Source organism: Mus musculus, chromosome 13, assembly GCF_000001635.26.
Source record: "Mus musculus strain C57BL/6J chromosome 13, GRCm38.p6 C57BL/6J".
NCBI classification, from domain to species: Eukaryota; Metazoa; Chordata; class Mammalia; order Rodentia; family Muridae; genus Mus; species Mus musculus.
In genome coordinates, this window is record NC_000079.6 from 86,015,018 (window position 1) to 86,039,628 (window position 24,611).

The window sequence follows — 24,611 nt, forward strand, 5'->3', positions numbered from 1 at the left end:
TCTGTTGGCTTTCTGTGGAGTTCATATCCCTTTTGGGGCCCTCAATCCTTCCCCCATACTCTTTCTTTAAGTGTCTCAGAGCTGCACTCAATGTTTGTCCGTGGGACTCTGCATCTGTTTCAGTCAGCTGCTCAGTGGAACCTCTCAAGACAGACTGTAGTTTTTATTACATATCTCCTTTAAGAAAGGTTCCAGATTCTTAGATATTTTAAAAAAATATGTCTTTTATCCCTTATACATAAAATATGGACAGTACTTTGTACCACAATCTTTAACAAGTTGTCACCATTCTGAAAAAGAAAAGAAATTATTATTTTATGTTGACTGAATAGCTATGATCATGTGGACTCTGCTTAAGTAAGTATTTTTAACACTCAGTTTTTAACTGAATGTTATCAGGCACTCATCTTTATAGGACAGTTAAAAAATATATACGACAATGTTGAATACAAGGACTATAAAAGAGACGAAATATATATAATTACAATTATGCTTTCATTAGTGCATTCTTACTAAATAACAATTTACATACATACATACATACACACACACACACACACACACACACTCACATATGTCAGAAATTTAATGAAGAATTTATTCAACCAAACAAAATGTTTTGGATTGTGTAATCTTACAAGCAACTCTTTTGGTACAACTATGGCCAAGACCCTGTCTCTGGTATTTCTCTTCAATTACTGTCTTCTATTCACCTACTGAAACTTGCTTAGAATTATGGGCTGAGAACTCTGCTAGATCTTTTCCAGACAGATTTGTGTTCTTCCTGTTCTGACCCCCCAAACCAATAAATGCTTCAGACAGTTTATATTTCCAACAGCAAGAGTTCATTATTTTTCCTGGATAATAGTTATGAAAATTTCACTACATAATCCCTTTGAATTCAAGTTATACTGGACCTGCCACTCCTACTCCACCATGGCATTTATATAATCAAGAACCTAGAAAATGAAAATCTTAAGAGTTGTGCCATAAGATATAAAAATATTTTACAAAATCTCTCAGTTATTTGAACTAGCTGTCAGAGTAGTTATCCTATTGATAATCGACTCGCCCATTCAGGTCTATGATGAGAAGGTTGAGCTCTGTCTCATTTACTGAATATTTTTAGAAAAGAGCTAAGTAAATATATCAAGCCTTAATGATGAAGAATGATGTAAAGCAAAGCTCGATCCAGTAGAATGCCTTTTCCTTACTGCTGTCACCTCAGTGAGTCTTCATAATACTTGCAGCCTCTGTGAGCCTCCAGTTCTTGTATTACACAAGGAAAATGAATGATACTGTATAGCCTAACAACATGACCACTTGCTCCATGGTATAGTTAGGGGAGGTTTTTATTGTAGTTATGAGAGAGTAGCCAGCGGCATCTAGAGCCCATAGCAAAGAGAGAATGTAGATTGAACATGGGCAGCACACTGGACAAGGCCAGTGCTACTGTGGGAGAAGGAAGAATAACAGGGATGGGGAATAGAGAAAACATGGCTAGAGAAGCAGAATCACATACACACATGTGAGAGAGAGAGAGAGAGAGAGAGAGAGAGAGAGAGAGAGAGAGAGAGAGAGAGAGAAACTGAATTAGCCAAGGAGAATGAGTAGCTAGGGAGGGAAACCCATGAGATGGAGAGAGTTTAGGGTAGGGAAGGAGGTGAGAGGGGCTAACATGCTAGCCCAGTCTTCATGTAATAGGTATGTATGAGGAGGAGGAAGCCCAGCTACCATGAGCTTTCATATACTAATAAGTACCATAGATAGCCATATGTTGGTTCTACTAGAGGTAAGGGAAATGACTTATTTGATAGTTGGGAACGTTTCACAAATTCCTTAGAAATGCTGACTTTTGTCTAACTGCTGGAAATCCTCCTATTCTCCATGTTGGGATGATTTCTGGATATTTAGATTGCATTTTGTAGTTTGGTGAAGGGGAGAGCGGGATAGTGGGATCTCATTTTCCTTTCCTGCTTTTTTTTTTTTTTTTTTTTTTTTTTTTTTTTTTTTTTTTTGCTGTGCGGTTAGATTTTGCTGTTGTTGCTGTTGTTCTTCTACATTTCTTCAAGGTTGATAGATGTGGTTCAACTGTAGAAAGCTTGGTTTCCTCTGTTTCCAGAATCATGCTTCCACTGAGATGTGCTGATGTAAACTAAAACAAACAGGTCAACCAATCATTAACCAGAAGTTCTAAAATTGTTAGGCAAAATAAGATTTTTCTCTTTGTTGGTTAATTATCTCAAATGTTTGTTATGGCAATACAAGTCAATTGTGGTCCAGGTAGTCTGAAGTTCCTTTCTTAGGCATAATCCCTGGTCCAGATGTGGCCAGGTAACTGAGATCCCAAGACAGCTGATAAAACCTAGGAAGAATGGCCTCCAGGGCAAAACAAGGCTATAAAGGGAGCAAAGTGTGGAAACTCAGACTAGTTCCTCAAAGAGACTCTGCTTAAGCTCTGCTTGCAATGCTATTTCTAGTATTTATGGAAATAATATATAAATAGCAGTGGGAAAAATAATAATTATTCATCCCTAAAGTGAAACCAGCACCATGTGTCTCTGTGTACCTTTATGTTCCTTTCCAAGTCCTTGTGATGCACAAGAGTGAACTGTCTGTGGCAAAAATCTAACAGAGCGCAATATAAGCGTTTCAGTGTTTGTAATTGCTTAATTTTATTCAATTACATTTGTGAATACATTTCAGTGAAGTTGTGAATGTTAAAAACACAGATGTGGGAGATCTAAGATTATAGAGGACACTTAAAACCATGGAACTGGGTAAAATCCTGAATGCTTTCACAATTACCTTTTTATTATTACCTAGCAGCACTAAAAATGGATCAGGTACATTGAGTAACTCTTTATAAATTATATTCAATGATATTTTAAAGTTATTTTTTATTGACATGATATAGCTGGAAAGAACAGCTATAAGGCATGCCTCAGAAAATACATGGCTTTAGTTGTGGGTTGATTCAGGCTTCACTAGTAATACTTTGTAACTTGTAAAGTTTCCTCCTGTTCTCTATCAGACAGAAAAGGAAGACACAAGTTTTATCATTTAGATTTACTTTAATAGGGTTTCATTACCATTTAGTTTCTGATCTATCCAAAGGCAACTGATTTCTAATAAAGAATGTTTCTTTAATTTTTAAATACATCTAGTTGTTTTAAGTAGAAACTAAAGGGAGTTTCAGGGGAAGCGTCATATAAAGTTTATTCTTAAGTAAAGAAAACAGAAGACATATATACAGACGACAATCCTCAATTATTGATGGGGTCCTTCTTTTCTAATATAGTGTACTGTTTCATTTTCGTGTCCCATCGTCACTGATATTCTAAAGATAATCATATCTTTTTGATAAACATGATCTGAATTAAATTTATTGTTTTTTAATGTTTGGAATCCTGCTTGGAAATTTCTGCACATCACTTTTCTTTCACTTCATTTTTTTCCTTATTTCTCACAGCCTGCCCTGACCTATTAATTTATCTCTAAACTTAATCTTACACAAGAGAATCATTTTGTATCTAAGCAGAGAAAAACTAAGGAAATAAAGAGAACAGTCCATTTTACAGTGTCATCAGTTTTGAGCTCCTTACCCACCTTCACCTACATTTTATCCAATTTGGAAATCATCATTTGATATTACTTACTTACTTTTTGAAGCATTGCAACTTTATTGCATAGCATGAGAGAAAACAATAGAGGAAGTAGGATCATTGTGGTATCCAGAGTTCCTTTAGAAACTTCTCCATGAACTTCCTTAATGCTGTGGGGTCTTGAAATTACCAGGTATCTAAGCATAGAATAAGGCACAAGTGCTACTGAGAGCATGAGCAGTTACAAACTGTTAGCATTACTCACTATGACAGGTGATGGGTTTTATAACGACACTTCATTAAAGTATCATAAGGATTTCTCCTACCTTCACTTCCCATGATTTCTTTTTGGAGTTCCTCTTTTAGTTAAGTTTTGTTTTTCCAGTTTCTGAATGATTGTCTTTTAAGATTTTTTTCTTTGACCTAAGGAGCTCTTCTACCTATTTATACACATGAGTATATTCAAGGCTTTCCTGAAATGCCCAGAATATATAAATTTTTTCATTGTTTAAGTGTAAAATCTAAGGTAAAGTTACACTGCTTCCATTTGCAATTGCTGTTCTAAATGGAGAGAAGTTCACTAAGATGTATACATCTTGAATCTGTTTATTTATATGCTGTATTTGTTATTTGCAGGTTGTTTAAAACAAAATGGATAAAATTTAAATAAGCTTTTCCTAACTCAATTAATATTACGATACAAACACTAATGAATATGGAAATATTCTATTTCAAGATAAAAATTAAATGTTCTCAGGAATTCACACCAAGTTAAAAAAAAATCTTTAAATAGATTCTTAGAGTTGAAAAGTAGAAACTGTATTACAATTGCTGTTCTATTGCCATAATGAAACATTATGACCACAGCCATTTATAAATAAACGTATACAAAGGTATTTCATTGGGAGCTTGCTTACAATTTCAGAGGCTTAGTCCATGATCATCATGGTGGGAATATGGTGGTAGACAATCAGGCATGGTGCTGGAGTAGTAGCTGACAGCTTACATCTGATCTGCAAGTTGCAGGCAGGAAAAGAGAGACTGGAACTGTTGTTGGCTTTTGAAACCTCAAAATCTAGCCTCAGTGACAAAACTTCTTCAACAAGGACAAATAGTCTGAATCAATGCCAAACAATTCCACTAACTGGAACCACACTTTCAAATAAATGAGCCTAAAGGTACCATTCTCATTGAAACCTCCATAGCATCATATATGGATGAAAATTCTGACAGATAGCTAGATATATATTTGTGGTGGTTAGTGTATACTTGACCCAGGGAGTGGCACTATTAGTAACCTTGTTAAAACAGGTATGGCCTTTTTCAACTGCAAATACATAAACAATAAACTTAGCTGGATGGGATCTTGCCCCAAGTTCACTACTCTCTTAATCTGTTTATCAATTTGAAACCAGAATTTGGCTCCATTCCATTTCATTATGCCCTTTAATAGTTAAACAATACATTTTGTAGTTTTCCTCTCTAACCTTACTATGTTTGATCAAAATGCTCTTCAAGAGAGTGAAGCAGAGAACAAAATCAATACTGGAATTTTTTTGAGACTTTGTCAATGGAATTAATATAAATTTCTTTACCTTAGGCTCCAGCAGACTCTTCAGACTAGAGCAAAAAGCAGCAATATTGTTCATCAAAATATCATAAGAATAATCTCCAGCCTATCTGGTGAGAGCTGATCTCCCAGGAGTGCTGTCACTTCTAAGTTCCCAGATGAAATCAGCACTCTTGCTCCAATAACCGGTCACTGACGGACAAGCAGGAGACTACAGGGATCATGAACCACAGAGAAACTGAAAACTGGATCCTTCAAGTCTCCTTTTGCACCCCAGAGTAAACCCTGTGACACAGCTCTCCACACCCAAATCCAGTTCAGAAAGAACTGGTCTCCCAGGAGTGCTGACACACCTAAATTCACAGGATCACAGGAGGAACAGGCTGCAGTCAGAACCAGCAAGAGCAAATAACACCAGAGATAACCAGACAGCAAGAAGAAGCATAAGAATTTTATCAACAGAAATCAAAGATACTTGGTATCATCAGAATCCAGTTCTCCCACCATAGCAAGTCCTGGATACCCCAACACACCAGAAAAGCAAGATTTACATTTAAAAATCACATCTCATGAGGATGATTGTCCTGGAGGGCATCATCCTGAGTGAGGTAACCCAATCACAAAAGAAGTAACATGATATGTACTCACTGATAAGTGGATATTAGCCCAGAAACGTAGGATAACCAAGATATAAGATACAATTTGATACACACATGAAACTCAAGAAGAACGAAGACCAAAGTGTGGACACTTTGCTCCTTCTTAGAATTGGGAACAAAACACCCATGGAAGGAGTTACAGAGACAAAGTTTGGAGCTGAGACAAAAGGATGGACCATCTAGAGACTACCATGTCCGGGGATCCATCCCATAATCAGCTGCCAAAGGCAGACACCACTGCATACACTAGCAAGATTTTGCTGAAAGGACCCTGATATAGCTGTCTCTTGTGAGACAATGCCGGGGCCTAGCAAACACAGAAGTGGATGCTCACAGTCAGCTATTGGATAGATCACAGGGCCCCCAATGGAGGAGCTAGAGAAAGTATCCAAGGAGCTAAAGGGATCTGCAATCCTATAGGTAGAACAACAATATGAAATAACCAGTACCCCCTGGAGCTCATGTCTCTAGCTGCATATGTATCAGAAGATGGCCTAGTCAGCCATCAGTGGAAAGAGAGGCCCATTGGTCGTGCAAACATTATATGCCTCAGTACAGAGGAATGTCAGGGCCAAGAAGTGGGAGTGGATGGGTAGGGGAGTCGGGGAGAGGGTATGGGAGACTTTTGGGATAGCATTGGAAATGTAAATGAGGAAAATATCTAATTAAAAAATAAAAAAAGAAGGACATAAACAACTTCCTTTTATAAAGAAATACAGGAGAAACAGGTAAACAACTAAAAGTCCTTAAAGCTGAAACACAAAAATTCCTTAAAGAATTACAGGAAAACACAACCAAACAGGTTACAGAATTGAACAAAACCATCCAGGATCTAATAATGGAAGTAGAAACAATAAAGAAATCACAAGGGAAGACAATCTTGGAGATAGACAACCTAGGAAAGAGATCAGGAGTCACAGATGCAAGCATCAGCAACAGAATACAAGAGATAGAAGAGAGAATCTCAGGTACAGTAGATACAATAGAAAACATTGATACAACAATCAAAGAAAATGCAAAATGCAAAAAGATTCTAACCCAAAACATCCAGGAAATCTAGGACAAAATGAGAAGACTAAATGTAAGGATAATAGGTGTAGAAGAGAGTGAGCATTCCCAACTTAAATGACCAGTAAATAACTTCAACAAAATTATAGAAGAAAACATCCCTTAACCTAAGAAAGAGATTCCCACGAACATGCAAGAAGTCATCAGAACTCCAAATAGACTTGGCCAGAAAAGAAATTGCTCCCATCACATAATAATCAAAACACCAATTGCACTAAACAATGAAAGAATATTAAAAGCAGTAAGAGAAAAAGTCATGCATCATATAAAGGCGGACATATCAGAATTACACCAGACTTCTCACCAGAGACTATGAAAGCTACAAGATCCTGGGAAGATGTGTTACAGACCCTAAGAGAACACAAATGTTAGCCCAGGCTACTATACCCAGCAAAACTTTCAATTAACATATATGGAGAAACCAAGTTATTCCATGATATAAACAAATCTATACAATATCGTTACACAAATGCAGTCCTACAAAGGATAACAAACGGAAAACTTCAATGCAAGGAAGGAAACTACACTTTAGAAAAAGCAAAAAAGTAATCTTCTTTAAACAAACCCAAAAGAAGGTACCCACACAAACATAATTCCACCTCTAACAAGAAAAATAATAGGAAGCCACAAATACTTTTCCTTAATATTTTTTAACATCAATGGACTTAATTCCCCCCAATCAAAAGACATAGACTAACAGACTGGATATATAAACAGCATCCAGCATTTTGCTGCATACAGGAAATATACCCCAGTGACAAAGACAGACACTACTTCAGAATAAAAGGCTGGAAAAAAATTTTCAAACAAATGGTCCCAAGTAACAAGCTAGAGTAGCCATTCTAATATAGAATAAAATCAACTTCCAACCAAAAGTTATCAAAAAAAAAAAAAAGAAAGAAAAAAAGAAAGAAAGAAAGAAAGAAAGAAAGAAAGAAAGAAAGAAAGAAAAAGAAAAGGAAAGGAAAGACACTTTATACTCATCAAAAAAAAAATCTACCAAGACAAACTCTCAATTCTAAACATCTATGCGCCAAATACACAGGCACCCACATTTATAAAAGAAAATTTACTAAAGCTCAAAGCAAACATTGCACCTCACACAATAATAGTGGAAGACTTTAATACCCAACTCTCACCAATGAAGAGATCATGGAAACAGAAACTAAACAGAAACACAGAGACACAATTCATTTTATGAAGCCACAATTACGCTCATACCTAAACCACAGAGACCCAAAAAGAGAGCTACAGACCAATTTCACTTATGAATATCAAAGCAAAAATACTTAATGAAATTCTCACATATCAAATCCAAGAACACATCAAAATAATTATCCGCCATGATCAAAGAGGCTTCATCTCAGGGATTCAGGGATGGTTCATTATAAGGAAATACACCAATTTAATCCACTGTATAAACAAACTCAAAGAAAAATACCACATGATCATATCATTAGATGCCAAGAAAGCATTTGAGAAGATTCAACATCCTTTCACAATAAAAGCTTTGAAAAGATCAGGAATTCAAGGCCCATACCTAAACACAGTAAAAGCAATATACAGCAAATCATTAGCCAATATCCAACTAAATGGAGAGAAACTTGAAGCAATCCCACTAAAATCAGGGACTAGATGCTGCCTACTCTGTCCCTACCTATTCAATATAGTAATTGAAGTCCTAGCCAGAGCAATTAGACAACAAAAGGTACTGGGGTTTAGCCTTGATAAGAGTTGAATGTTGTTAAGGATTAGGGATATTTGGTAGGCAAACAAGAAAATACATAATAGAGATAAAATGCTGACAGTCTGTGTATTGGCATGTGACCTTTTGAATTTGGGAATTAGGGTGTTTATTTAGATTTGATTTAGCTTTAGTTTTCTATTGAAATTATATAAGGAAATTGGGTTATAAAATTTATAGGAGGGTGGGTAAATGTTCATTTTTTGTGATATAGAGTAATATAGATGGAAAAAGAAAAGGAATAGTTAATAGATAATGAAAATAGTAAATACTAAAAATAATTGTAGAACTCACATTATAAGTTGCTTGTGCTAAAGAAGCAGGCCTTTGGGGTGTTTTGTATTTATACTGAGGCCCACAAAAGGCCATTGCCTTGAGCTTTGAAACATGGTACCCCAACAGTTTTTTGTCATTAGGGGTCCCAGGTATAACGTGGGATGTCTCCAACAAAAAGGAGGTCAAAAGGATACAAATTAGAAAGAAAGAAGTCAAAATATCACTATTTGCAGAAGTTATAATAGTGTACTTAAGTGACCCCCAAAATTCCATGAAACAACACCTAAACCTGATAAACAACTTCAGCAAAGAGGCTGGATATAAAATCAACTCAAACAAATCAGTAGTCTTCCTCTCCTCAAAGTAAACCAATTGGGAAAGAAATTAGGGAAATGACCCCCTTCACCATAGTCACAAATAATATAAAATACCTTGGTGTGACTCTAACAAAGCAAGTGAAAGATCTGTATGACAAGAATTTCACGTCTCTGAAGAAGAAAAATAAAAGATGATCTCAGAAGATGGAAAGATCTCCCATGCTCATGAATTGGCAGAATTAATAGGGATAATTGGCCATTTGGCTGAAAACAATGTACAGATTCAGTGCAATCCCCATCAAAATTCCCACTCAATTCTCCATAGAGTTAGAAAAAGCAATTTGAAAATTTATTTGGAGTAACCAAAAACCTAGGAGAGAAAAACCTTTATTCAACAACAAAAGTACTTCTGGTAGAATCACCATCCCTGAACTCAAGCTCAACTACAGAAAAAATGTGATAAAAATTGCATAATATTGGTATAGAGAAAAGTAGCTCAATGGAATAGAATTGAAGGCCCAGAAATGAACTGACACACCTATTGTCACTTGATCTTTGACAAAAAAGCTAAAACCATCCAGTCGAAAAAAGAGAGCACTTTCAATAAATGGTGCTGGATTAATTGGCAATCAGCATGTAAAAGAATGCTAATTGTCCATTTTTATCTCCTTGTACAAAGCTCAAGACCAAGTAGATCAAGGATTAAGATTAAGACCAAATACACTGAAACTTACAGAAGAGAAAGTGGGGAAGAGCCTCAAATACATGGGCATAGAAAAAAAAAAATCCTGAGCAAAACACCAATAGCTCCTGCTCTAAGATCAAGAATTGACAAATGGGATCTTATAAAATTTCAAAGCTTCTGTAAGGCAAAGGACGCTGTCAATAGGATAAAAGAATAATCCAAAGATTGGGAAAAGATCTTTACCAATTCTATATCCAAAAGAGGGCTAATATCCAATATATACAAAGAACTCAAGAAGTTAGACACCAGAAAGCCAAATAACACTATCAAAATGAGGTACAGAGCTAAACAAAGAGTTTTCAACTGAGGAAACTTGAATGGCAGAGAACCACCTAAAGAAATGTTCAACATCCTTAGTCATTAGGGAAATGAAAATCAAAATAACTCTGAGATTCCATATCACACCAGTCAGAATGGCTACAATCAAAAACTCAGGTGATAGCAGATGCTGGTGAGGATGTGGAGAAAGAGGAACATTCCTCCATTGTTGGTAGAACTGCAAGCCTGTATAACCACTCTGGAAATCAGTCTAGCAGGTCCTCAAAAACTTGGACATATTACTACCTGAGGACCCAGCTATACCACTTCTGGGCACATACCCAAAAGATGCTCCAAAATATAACAAGAACACATGTCCATAACAGCCTTATTTATAATAGCCAGAAGCTAGAAAGAACCCAGATGACCTTCAAAAGAGGAATGGATACAGTAAATGTGGTGCATTTACACAATGGATTACTAATCAGCTATTCAAAAACAGTGACTTTATGAAATTCTTAGACAAATGGATGGAACTAGAAAATGTCATTATGAGTGAAGTAACCCAATGACAAGAGAACATACATTTTATGCACTCACTGATTAGTGAATATTAGCCCAAAAGCTGAGAATACCCAAGATACAATTCACAGACCACATAAAGCTAAAGAAGAAGTAAGACCAAAGTGTGGATGCTTCAGGTCTTCTTAAAAGGGGTAACAAAATACTCACAGGAGGAAATATTTAGACAAAGAGTGGAACAGAGACTGAAGAAAAGTCCATCCAGAAACTTCCCCACCTGGGAATCCATTCCACATACAGACACTAAACTGAAATACTATTGTGGATGCTGGGAAGTGCTTGCTGACAGGATCCTGATATAGCTGTCTCCTGAGAGGCTCTGCCAGAGCCTGACAAATAAAGAGCAGGATTCTCACAGCTAACCATTAGACTGAGCACAGAGACCCCCATGGAGAAATTAGATAAAGGACTGAAGAAGTGAAGTGGTTTGTGACCCTATAGGAAGAACAGTATCAACCAACCAGACCCCCCAGAGCACCCAGGAACTAAACTACCAACCAAAGAGTACACATGGAGGGACCCATGGCTCAAGCCACATATGTAGCAGAAGATGGCTTTGTTGGGCGGGCATCAATGGATGGAGAGACTCTTGGTCTTGTGAAGGCTTGATGCCTCAGTGTTGGGGAATGCCAGGGTGGGGAAGCAAGAGTGGGTTTGTGGGTTGGGGAGTACCCTCAAAGAAGCAGGTGGAAGGGGGATGGGATAGGGGATTTCTGAAGGGGAACTGGGAAAGGGGATAACAATTGAAATGTAAATAAATAAAATATCCAACAAAAAAATAAGAATCTCCAGAGTTCAAATCACCCTCAGCACTACCATCTTCGATATTAGTAATAGAATGGTGCCTTATGCCTTATTTAAAGCACTCCAGTGCTTTCCAAAGTCCCAAATTCCACATGCTAACATTCTTTTCCTCTGAACCTTCTTAAGCTAGTAGGTTTTCAGTGTTCTGGCAAACAGAAACAGGGATAGTCATATAGAGTTGCTTTGTTGTGGTATCTCTTCCCAGCAACAGACCCAAACTAAGGCACTGCTCTTAATAAAAAGGCATGCTTTTGGGAAATACATTTAGTTGCCTTTCAGTATCTAGAAGTTATATGTAGAAAGAAGCTAAGAATCAGATTCATTTCTTTGAAAAGCAAAAGACAGAGCAGCATGGGTCTTCTTGTCAGAACAAAGTCTGGTTTGAAGTTGGAGTTAAGGCAGTTTCCTGGGAGAGGACAAAGAGTTCAATAAGAATCTTCTTCTCTCCACCTCATTACAAAGACTTCTTTTTTAAGTTAAAATTCTCCTTTGATGCTGTCCTACTTTATCATAACATCAGATCAGCTTTAAACTAGTTTCCATCTTGCTCATATGGTGTCTAATATCTCGCATTATTAGATTGTCAATGGGATTTAAAACCCATGTACTAAAAGCACATAGTGAACAATGGGACTAGTGACAACAATAGATGTTGCTAATACTTACAATATCAAGTAAGGTCTTCATAAATGCTATAATATGAAAACATTTGATATGAAAAGTTGATTTTCTATTATATAAGTGTAGCTAACAAAATGGTAGGCCACAATTCTGACTGGCTTCACAATCCTAGCTGTGTAATACATAAGGTAGAAAGGCATAGGCTTTAGGTGGACACTCAGTTAAGGAAATAGAAACTACCTTCCTTCAGGCCTGAATTTACCCACTTGGCAAGCCCTGCCATTGCCATGGTCTACAATTCTTGGAGACTATCAAGCAAAGCAAAACAAATACACAAAAACTCACTGATGAATCCCACTATCTGACAGCTGAAATGTTCATTAAAGTCTCAATTATTTTTCTTACTTAAAACACTGTTATTTCCTCTTGTATTATAACAAAATTAGTGGCATGACAGGGGAAATACCTTAGCTGCTGTAATTATCTCTTCTGCTACTAAGAATGAAATTCTTAAACAAATGGATGGAACTAGAAAATATCATCGTGAATGAGGTAACCCAGTCACAAAAGAACACACATGGTATGTACTCACTGATAAGTGGATATTAGCCAAAAAGAAGCTCAGAATACCCAGCAAACAAGTCACAGAACATATGAAAGTCAAGAAGAAAGATCAGACCAAAGTGTAGATGCTACACTACTACTCAGTAGGAGGAAGAGAATAATTTCTAGTAAGTAGAGGGAGAGGGGGATCTGGGAAGGAGAGGGGACATGGAGGGATAAAAAACGGGGCCAGTTCAGATATGGGAGTAGATGGGGGAGAAGTACAGAGGGTCAACTGGGGGTAGCCACTGGAAAGTCCCACATGCCAAGGAACCAAGACTTTCCCAGTACCCAACAGGGAGGACTTTAGCCAAAATGCCCAACAAAGGAGAAATAGAACCTGAAGAGACCATATCCAGTGGATAGGCATGACCCTCAATTGAGGATTAGGATCTCCCACTCCTCTCCAAATTTTTAACCGAAACTTCCTCCTGTCTAAAGGGAATGCAGGGACAATATTAATAAAATAGACTTTCAACCAAAAGTTATCAAACGTGATGAAATAGAACACTTCATATTCATCAAGGGGATAATCCACCAAGAGAAACTCTCAATTCTGAACATTTATGCCCCAAATGCAAGAGCACCTACATTCATAAAAGAAACTTTATTAAAACTCAACCACACATTGAACCCCACAAAATAATAGTGGAAGATTGTGGGAACTAAAAAGGGGGCTCTGGGGAAGAGGTGGAAGGGAAAGAACCACGCCTCGCAAGAGTTTTACCTGGTCTGTCATGCGTGGGAGGACTGCTATCTACCTTTCACTCATCCCTGTGTGGGCATTCCTCTATCCCACTCTTCAGAGGGTGGCCAGGGGCAGCCCTACCTGGGGACCCCAGAGCTACCTTGCTAAAGTCCCGGAGTTATAGGAGAGAGGGAAGAGGGAAGAGGTTCCCATCACCTTCGAGAGTGTGCACAGCCTTGATGAGCAGAAACTCTCTACGGTTTAAGAGCTTTATTATAGAAAGGCTGGGGGGAAGAGAGAAGGTAGAAAAGAGAGAGGGGGAAAGAGAGAGAGAGAGATAAGGCTAGAGAGAAAATGAGTAAGAGGGAGAGAGGAGAGGAGAGGACAAAGAGAAATGAGAAAGGAGAGAATACAAAGAGAGGAGACAAAGAGAGCGGAGAGAGGGGTGAGAGTGAGGGATGAGAAGCAAGCAAGACAAGTGAGAGGTAAGAGAACAAAGGAGTGAGAGGTAAGAGAGCAAGGTGGGGCTGAACATTCCTTTTTATGGTCTTCACTGTTGCTATGTAACTGGGGAGGAGTTTAGCCTGAAGGTCAGAAGCTTGGGCCATTGCCTATGTGACTTCTAGCCATGCTTCTCTTGTGGGAGCTGTGGGGGGCAGTAACTTAGGCAGGAGCCAGAGTTCCAGGAGCATAAGGGAACACCTACCATGTCATGAAGGTGAATTATGACTATTCCCGGGGTTCAAACCTCAGCTTGACTGGAGACCAGCCTACAATTTACCACAGGAGATTTCAACACAATACTCTCACCAATGAACAGGTCATTGAAACAGAAACTAAACAGAGACAGAGTGAAACTAAGAGAGGTTATGAACCAAATGGATTTAACAGAAATCTACAGAACATTTCACCCTAAAACAAAAAAATACACCTTCTCAGCACCTTATGGAATCTTCTCCAAAACTGACCATATAATTGGTCACTAAACAACCCTCAACCAACACAAGAAGATTGAAATAATACCATGCATCCTATCAGACCACTATAACCTAAGGTTAGTCTTTAATAACAGAAAAAAAAAACTACAGAGAGCCCACATACTCATGGAAACTGAGCAATTCTCTACTCAGTGACAATATGTTCAGGGAAGAAATAAAGAAAAGTTAAAGCCTTCCTTAAATTTAATGAAAATGTTGACACATCATACCCAAACTTACGGGACACAATGAAAGCAGTGCTAAGAGGAAAGTTCATAGCATTAAATGTGCTGGTAAAGAAATTGGAGAAATCTTACACCAAGAAATTAACAACACACCTGAGAGCTCTAGAACAAAAAGAAGCAAACTCACACAAGGGGAGTAGAAGGCAGGTTATAGTCAAACTCATGGCTGATATCAACCAAATAGAATCAAAGAAAACAATACAATGAATCAGCAAAACCAAAAGCAGGTTATTTGAGAGAATCAGCAAGATAGATAAACCCCTAGCCAAACCAACTAAAGAACCAAGAGGCAGTATGCAAATTAATAAGATCAGAAATCAGAAGGGACACATAACAGAAATGGAGGAAATTCAAAAAATCATCAGAAACTACTATAAAAGCCTATATTCAACAAAACTGTAAAATCTAGATAAAATGGATGGTTTTCTAGACAGATGCCACATACCAAAGTTAAATCAAGAGCAGGAAAACTATCTAAACAGGTCCAAATCTCAGAATGAAATAGAAGAATTCATTAAGAACCTCCCAACACAAAAATGTCCAGGACCAGATGGATTTAGTGCAGAATTCTACCTCTACTGGCTAGTTTTGTGTCAACTTGACACAGGCAGGAGTTATCACAGAGAAATGAGCTTCAGTTGGGGAAATGCCTCCACAAGATCCAGCTGTAAGACATTTTCTGAATTAGTGATCAAGGGGGTAGGTCCCCTTGTGGGTAGTGCCATCTCTGGGCTGGTAGTCTTGGTTCTATAAGAGAGCAGGCTGAGCAAGTCAGGGGAAGCAAACCAGTAAAGAACACCCCTCCATGGCCTCTGCATCAGCTCCTGCTTCCTGACTTGCTTGAGTTCCAGTCCTGACTTTCTTTGATGATAACAACAATGTGGAAATGTAAGCTGAATAAACCCTTTCCTCCCCAACTTGCTTCTTGGTCTTGATGTTTGTGCAGGAATAGAAATCCTGACTAAGACAAATAGCAAACTCTAAACTGGATTGTTAAATGCAAGAAAAAACACAGTATTATACTAAGGTTTGGGAGGCATATTGTCTAGGTCATTGACAATAATTTTGGGGGCTTTGTTTTCCAAAGGAACTATATCATTCTGAATATATATATATATCAAGTTGGTGCTATGTTCAAATGTACATGAGGCTCAATCAGATGTTCTTGTATTGAAGAAAAGAAATTTCTTCCAATTTCAGACAAAATATAGTCTGTAAAAGAAGCTGGTTCTCTTAAGTTTAATAGATTGTGGCAGTTTTAGACCTGGGTTGAATGTTCAATAGAGTAATAAACACCTTCCCAGACCTGGCTTGAGCTGAGAACTTCATGATTTTGTTTCTCTAGAGATGAATTCCAGCTGTTGTTACTCAGACTGACTTGGTAAATTGGAATTGGTATCAAAAACAATAAAATAAATTTGACAGTTTTCTCTTTTAGGAACTAAACAAAGGCTTTCAAGGTGTGAGTGTGTTTAATTTTATTAAAGGAAATTAAATGGAGTTTGAAACAGCAGTTGTGAAGTCTTTCTAGGTACAAAGACTATCCCACTTTTAAAGGGGATCTGTTGCTCCCTTAAGGAACTCAGGTTTTATGAATGTAAGTCTCTCATGGATGATACATACTGAAGCTTTCTCCATCAATCAATAGGATGTATCATAGCACATAAGATGAGATGACATGACCTCTATGTCTTATTCTTTTCTTCTTGGTTTCAGCTTGTGAACAGGGGTCCATAGGGGTGTGCCTTTAATACCCAAGAATCAATTTGCCAATAAAAATAAAGGAGAGAAATTCTCTTCTTCTATGAAATGCATTTCCTCCAAAAATGAGGGAAATAAATGAGGACTGTATATGTTGTATAGTTTTAATCTATTCCTGTGGTACTTCACAAGTTGTTTGTTTTTCTTCACCTGTAATTTACTTTGACATCTGTGGAAGACTATTTGAAGCATGACTAGTTGCAATTTTCTAGCACTCAATAGTGATATAATTAGGGGTTTTGCAGGCATTGTAGACTTAATTGACATGTAAACAATATGCTTATGGATGATAAGTACAGGATAATTTACATATCAAAAATCAAACATAAATAAGCTTTTTGCTTCTTAAGTCTTCTGACAGATCCTTTTGATGGCTTATTTTTTTTCTTATAATTATATTATCAGTGTAGGCTTGGCTCAAAATATGAATATTTATTTTGTCCTTGGTAAACACTCAAGTGATATGTTGAAAACTAAATAAAAAGCCAATTTATACAATTTAGAAGTAAAAGCAAGCAAATGAGAAAGAGTTGAATGTTTTCACGAATAGAAAAGTTATTTGCAAAATAAATACTTATTCTTGAGGGGAATGTGGATTTTCCAGTGTCTCTTCCTCACAGTGTAGTGCAATTCCATGTCAGAAGCCAGGCTGGAGTTGAAATATCCTACGTTTTTAGAGGATGCAGATCCTTAGGAATGCCTGGACACATTTTGACCCTGTTTTTGTCTTTTTATCTTTTTTTAAATAAGCCAATGAAAATAAGAATACTTACGTTATTTTTTCTTCTTAGCTTCTCTTAATGGCTAATTTTCGAGGTAATCCTTGTCAGGAAATCCTATTAACAGAGCATTCAGAACACTTAGTGTTTACTTTTAAGAATTGTTTTAATTTGGCTACATATTGCTTAGATATATCAATATTTCTCAAGGAGGAGGGCATTTTGTGCTCACAGTGATGATTGTGTGACTTTTTCCTGGAAGATGTATTCAATGCATAAAAGGTTAAAATAGTTACTTTTCTTATGATATGATAAATTACTATGACCAAGACACTTTATTAAAGAAGGCATGCGATTTAGCTTGTGGAATCAGACGGTTAAAGTCCATGATGGAGGAACAAAGGAACAGATTAGAGCTCACATTTGAACCTACAATCAAAGGTGCATACTGAGAATGGGATGAACCTTTTGAAATCCCAAAGTCTGCACTGATACCATACCTCCTCTAACAAGGTCACACTTTCCCATTCTTCCCAAGCAGTTTCCCCAACTGGTGACCAAATCTTCAAATATGTGAGCCTATAGGCACTAATCTGGTTCAAACCAAAACACAGAGCATACTGAGAGGAAACCAAAGAAATTATTTCTTTAATAACTATCTTCATGAACCAACAATTTTATTATGGTTGCTTACAGTACCAGTGACTGAAAAACAACCTCATCACTGAAACACTCACCCTATTGTGGGTGATTCTGGTAAAAGCCTTATCTCAGCCACTCTATCACTAAACTGCTGGGCTCCAAGACTGAATGTCCCCTTCACAGCAATGATTTCATGCATTTATAACCTTAACAAGAAAACACGTGAATCTTGGAAATCTCATGATCTTTCTGATCCCAGAACATTACAAGTCTTTAGTTACTAACCATCAGCTGCCCTTGGTCTTCAGTATGATGCTGATTGCAGATCTTGGACTACTCAGCATCCATGATCATACACAGATGCCAAATTCTACAGTAAATTGGTCTCTATTTCTCTCTTTTGCTCTATTTCTCTGAATCAGTCTGATGAATATAAACTCTGTTCACATTTGTTCAAGGTTTCATTATGCCTCTTTTGAATACTACAATATGTACCTGTCTAAATTCCAATCTTGTTTCTTGATGTCTTTATTCTTAATGTAATACACAGTGAGCCCTCTGACATTAAAGTCAAACTGTGTATCTCCTTCACTCTAAATTCTTTGCTGACTCTCCCTCTCAAGAGTCAAGATAGCCAGGCAGTGGTGGTGCACGCCTTTAATCCCAGCACTTGGGAGTCAGAGGCAGGCGGATTTCTGAGTTCGAGGCCAGCCTGGTCTACAGAGCGAGTTCAAGGACAGCCAGGGCTATACAGAGAAACCCTGTCTCAAAACAAACAAACAAACAAACAAAACAAAGCAAAACAACAACAACAAAAACAAAAAACAACAAACAAACAAACAAAAAGAGTCAAGATCACAACAAAGGCTTGCAAGACGACTTGACCCATTCCCTAGTGACCACTGTCATACTAGGTAGTCTCTTGTTGCTACAGTCCAAATTGACCTATGGTTGTTCCTTGAGAGAGATAGACAATCTCCTGCCTTAGGAATGCCCTTCCATGGATAGCTCTAGATTTTACTGTATATTAACTCTTCCATAAGGTCTGTCTTAGTCAGGTTTTCTATTTCTGCACAAAACATCATGACCAAGAAACAAGTTGAGGAGGAAAGGGATTATTCAGCTTACATTTTCCACATTGCTATTCATCACCAAAGAAAGTCAGGAGTGGGACTCAAGCAGGTCAGAAAGCAGGAGCTGATGCAGAGGCAATAGAGGGATGTTACTCACTGGCTTGCTTCCCCTGGCTTGTTCAGCTTGCTTTCATATAGTAACCTGGGATGGCACCATCCACAATGGGCCATTCCACCCTTGATCACTAATTGAGAAAATGCCTTACAGCTGGATCTCATGGAGGCATTTCCTCAAGGGAGGCACCTTTCTCTGTGATAACTCCAGCTTGTGTGAAGTTGACACACAAAATCAGACAGTACAAGGTCTGTATTAACTGTTCAATATAAAGTTGCAGTCTAGTGCTTCATTACTTGACCATTATCATTTCCCAGCAAATTCTCCCACATAGCATGCTAATGCTGTTATTGTTATACAATATACAATTGATTTTGTTGTAATTATCCATCCTTCAGAAATCTTAGGATTTTAACTCAACAAAGTAATCTTCATTTGTTGAATGTTGTATGCTTGCCAATATTTCCAAATTTTTAAAAAAATATTTTTGCAAAAGGTCAGAGATGCCTGTACTCCCCATTGTTAGAAGTCATTCCAAAAGCCCAAGCTACAACCACAACATAAATACAGAAGGTCTATAGCACAGACCCAAGGAGCCTTTATGATTGCTGCTTTTTTCTGTGAGATTCTCTGAACCCTACTTAGATTCTATGATTCTGTGAGTATGTTCTCCTGGTATCTTCAGCTCCTCTGGCTCCTGCTCTTGGTACACTTTCCTCCTATTGGGCAGAGGAGTCACACCTACATTAAACATTCTACAAAACTGATGAACTGAGTCCCTTGCTTCCTCCAACAGTAGGCCAAGAATGTCATCAAGCAGTCTGTGAGGACAGACTCCCACTATGTAAGTACCCAATTATCTAATGCTACCTATGCATTAGACTCATAAATAAGTGTCCTTATTTATGACTTTCTTTGTGCTTTTACAATAAAAAACTTCATAAATTTGTTGTCATTGGAGCATGGTGTTTAGGTAATCTCTTTCTAAATTATGGTTATTACATGTATTTGGTAACAGAAAGAAAATATTATGTTTGAATTGAAAGTTGTGATTTTGTATCACTATTACCAAATAGAAATGACAAAAGAGTTTTAACCTGTAGTTTTCTATCATTTCTTATTCTAAGATCTGATCTTGTTGCAACTGGCCCTTAGGAAACACTACCTGAAATGATCCACTGGTCTGCTTCTATGACATCTTAAGTAACTAACAATCATCGTAGATTCAGAACATGGTCTCCTTTCTCTAGGAGAATCTCAGTCCCAAATCCATTGAGTTTCTTACTCATTCTCTTGATTATGATAAGGTTGGTGAGGCAGTGCATGCATACCATAAACATAGCAATTAGCAGGCAGACAAGGGAAAATTGTAAACTTGAGGTCATTCTGTACTACATAGCAAGACTGAGATTCTATTTCAAAAAATAAAAAGAAATAATTGTGCTATACCTGTGTTCATGAATATATGTGAATATATACATGAAAATACACAAAAATATAGGCTTCGCTCTCTTAAAAGGCATCCATTAAAATGCATATGCATAGGAATCAATTTTTTAAAAGAACCGGCATGTCCCCGTGCTTGTGCGAACCATTTTCTGCCCCAGCGGCCTGGCCAGCCATGTACTGGCAGGCAATGGCCAACCAGTTTTGATCTCATTGGGACTCTGAATCAGAACTCCACCATCTCGCCACCCAGCTCACTAGGTTCCCACTGGCAGGTCATTACAATGCTTCAAAGCCCCCTGGCCTTTTGTGGTGCACATCAGGCAAACCCACGCTTTGCTGCCGTACCTTTTTCTCTGGAACTCAGTCAAATCATCGCAAGAAGAAAAACACCACACAAACTTAGCTCAGAAACGATGGTAACTCAACCTCTGGGTGCAACAACTACAATGCAATCTTGTAAGTCATTAAATCTGACTCCTCTGGCTGCTAATCCTGATGGATCCCCCATGATACTGGGAAACTTTAGCAGCTATATCTTGCTTTTATGCTATCCCCATTCCAATCTCCTCCTCCTTTTCCTCCATCCAACCCAGACATACCTCCTACTTGCCCAGTGATTGGCTCCTTTACTCATTAGGGGATTGGCTCACACAAACTCACCTGGGATTGTCTGCAACCTCTGTAATTGTCCAGAAAGCAGAATTAGCATCAAAATACAAAGAGCACCAGGCCCATCCACAACAGGATACTACCGAAATAATTGAGTCAGAGACTTGTAGATTTATTCAACAAACTTTAAGCAAAATAACTAAGCAGATATTCCTAACCTTCTATGTGACCCAGCTATTTCCCAGCCACATGCCCTGAGTTACTTATTCTCTCATTGGCTTATTGGCTTGCTCTGTTGTTATTGTCTGTCTTCAGGGAAAACTGTCTTAGCGACTCCTCCTCATGACTGACATCATGGCTACCCTCCTCCTCCTTCTCCTCTTCCTTTTTCCTCTTCTTCCTCCTCCTCCTTCTTCTTCCAACTTGTGCCCCCCCCCCCTCTTTTTTTTGCACCCTCGTCTGCCTCATGGAAGTAAACTCCTTCTCCTTGGTTCTTCTTCCTGGGCCCCCTCATTGTTCAGCCTCTTATTAATCAATCTGAGATAATTGGGAAGTATTCTTTACACTACTTTGATACTGGAGACTCTTCAATATTCATGACAACTAGATCTCAGGGCACAGAAATCAGCATCTGAATACAAAATGAACAAGACTTGCCTCCAACACATATATCAATAATCATATTTTTAGTTCTGTGAGCAAATCATTTGTCATAAATGTAGATAAAATAATTTCTTAATCATCCAATCTTGCCTCTATTCTTTTCTAATAATCTTTTTCTCGTAGGTTAGATTTGATGAGATTCTTTAGCTTACTGTTTGGGACGTTTTTCACATTTTCAAGTGGACTCAAGGGCACTGAGGTACAAAGTTTTATCATAATCAATAGTTCTAATAATTAGATTTATTGGACTATCATTACTTTAAAACTGGACGAAATAAGTTATTATCATAACAACTGGAACTTAAAAGTTTAATGCTGCAAATTTAATTTATACCCCTCGATAATCATCTTTCTCCACATTGCTTTAAACTAACTAGAATACAAATAAAATGTTTAACTTAAGTATTAGTGAAACAAATTAAATAAAGTTTATTTAAATACAACTGTGTAATTGATATCTCTATACCCCTAGATATATTTAGGGTGTCTATATATTTAACATAATATAAATATATGTTCTATACCGCCTTTCTCAAGTATCTAGTAGCTTAAAATCTACAAATCCCAAACATTGTCTGAGACATACCATCTCAATCATGTTTTCCTTATGCTTCCTGAGCCTTTTCCCTGGCATGCACAGTACTTTAATTTGTATTCATTTGGTATGTGGGAGCATCTGTGTTTACCTGAGGTTTGTGCTCTCCTGAGAGATAGGAAGTACCATCCTGCTTCCTTTACTGCTTTTTCCCAGAGACTGCTACAGAACTGTAAACATGAAAGTTGAATAGATATTGAGTGGAATGGATCTGTCTTTTGTCAGTTCCTTGATTTAGCAGGGCATGTCACATTTTGACTGATAGTTAACTGCTTTGATGGAGTACTGGCATCCTATGTACATATGCAAATGAGACTGCCTTCAACTTTGGAGATCAGTATTCATCGTATTAAATATCAAAATGAGCTCTCTGTAGAGTATGCCTCTTACTGTCACTTGATTAACTGCCCTATAAAGTTATTTTATAATGCCAGAGAAAGTGCTAAGTATTCAAGACATCAAAAGACTATTCCATGAACTTTATTGTGTAGCGGCACTTTGATTTTAAAGGTAGAATGAAATTAACTATTGAGACAGAGAAGCCAGAATACTTTTCCATACACTGGTCTCTCAGAGTTTTCTACTCTATTTAATTTATCTGTATTATAATATAAAGATCCAGTTTTTTTATTTTAATTTCTCACATGTACTCAATGCAAGAGAATTGATAAAGTAATAATACATGACAGATCCAATAAGTTCATTGCTTTAATAGCTCAGTTGGAGCAACAGAAGCATGGTTTTCCTATTTCTTGTTTACAAATAACTTTTAGATTGGATATTAAACCTTTTATTCTTCAATGTGTTATCCCTATTAAACCCTCATGTGATAGTTGTATGTTAACTTGACACAAGCTAAAGTCATCTAGGAGATGGGAATTCAATTACAAAAAAGCCCCCATGAGATTGGCTTGTAAGGTAGGCCTGTAAGGAATTTACTTAATTAATGATTCTTGGTGGAAAGCCAATCCCATTGTGGATGGTGCCATCTCTGGGCTGCTGAGTCCTAGATTCTATACCTCCAGATTGCTATCCCCATTGAGTTTCTGTGCTCACTTCCTTCAAATATGAGCATCAATATCAATGTGTAAGGCAAATAATCTCCCTGCAAAGTAGAGTTTTGGTGGTGAGTTTTCATCACAGCAACAGAAACCCAAAGTAAGAGATTTTGTATCCTAATTCTAAGGTAAAATTTTCCTGGATATTGTTTCTCATATGTTTACTACCTATGAGAAATAGACCTTAAATTGTCACATCCATGATTTGCTCCCCATATTGTCACAAACATATTTACTAGTCTCAGAGTACTCAGTTAAGCCAACAGCTTCTTCAGGCTCTCTGAAATTCTATTTGAATATCTTCACTATTCATCCTCTATTCTTGGAGTGTTCTTTTCAATTTACGTTGAAAACATTTATTAAGCTTTTGCTATTTGTGGAGAAATATTACAAACTTGATATATTTGCTTTAATGATACATTCTTTTTCAATCTCTCTGCATTAATTTCTATATGCAAACCAAAATATTTCTTAGCTTTTATTTGTTATCTATCTAAAGCAGTTCATTCCTTTGCCCCACACTCTATAGACTTTGATTTGTCCATCAGTTATAGACTCTGCTATAAATCATCTCTGTGAAATGCTTTGATAATGTTAGGTGTGATACATATGTTCAAGTTTTCTGAAGTGATGTTATTTAATATGCAAAAGAAAACGTATTTGTGCTGAGACATTTTGCATGTTTATAGTCTGAATGCACATGTATACATGTTTGTGTGTATTCAGGTGGATGTGTAAGCCCAGAACTAAAGTAGGGTATCTTCCTCATTTCTTTGCACTTTATTGAGGCAGAATCTCCCACTGAACCTAGTGGTCTCTGGTTTTAGTTAATCTCATTATCCAGGTTGCCCTTGGGGATACTAAGTCTCTGCCTCCTGAGTTTTAGTGTTATAGGCAGCCTCCAGGTCTTCCTGGTTTTGCACGTATTTTAAGGATATTGAGTTCTCTCCTTAATCTTACATGGCAAGCAATTTTCCCACCAGGCCATTTCTTCAGCCCTTGTTCTATGAAAATTCTCTCTATAAAAATTATATACCAACCAATTTCTGGAATAGATTAAGTCAATCCAGGATGAAATAAGAATACTATTACTGTGAGGAGGAGAAAAAAAAAAGACTTTTCTGAGAAGACACATGAGGAACTTTCTGGATTGAGGCAACTTTCT

General features: G+C 37.4%; 1 long non-coding RNA gene across 1 annotated transcript; it reads right to left on the bottom strand.

Annotated features, from left to right (window-relative positions):
• Positions 1 to 2,020: 2,020 nt before the first annotated feature.
• Positions 2,021 to 22,964, bottom strand: Gm34526. Its single transcript, XR_382709.3, has 4 exons — positions 22,480 to 22,964; positions 17,297 to 17,359; positions 3,664 to 3,802; positions 2,021 to 2,155 (listed from the first exon to the last, which is right to left on the bottom strand). It is a non-coding gene; the product is annotated as a predicted gene, 34526 (long non-coding RNA).
• Positions 22,965 to 24,611: the final 1,647 nt, after the last annotated feature.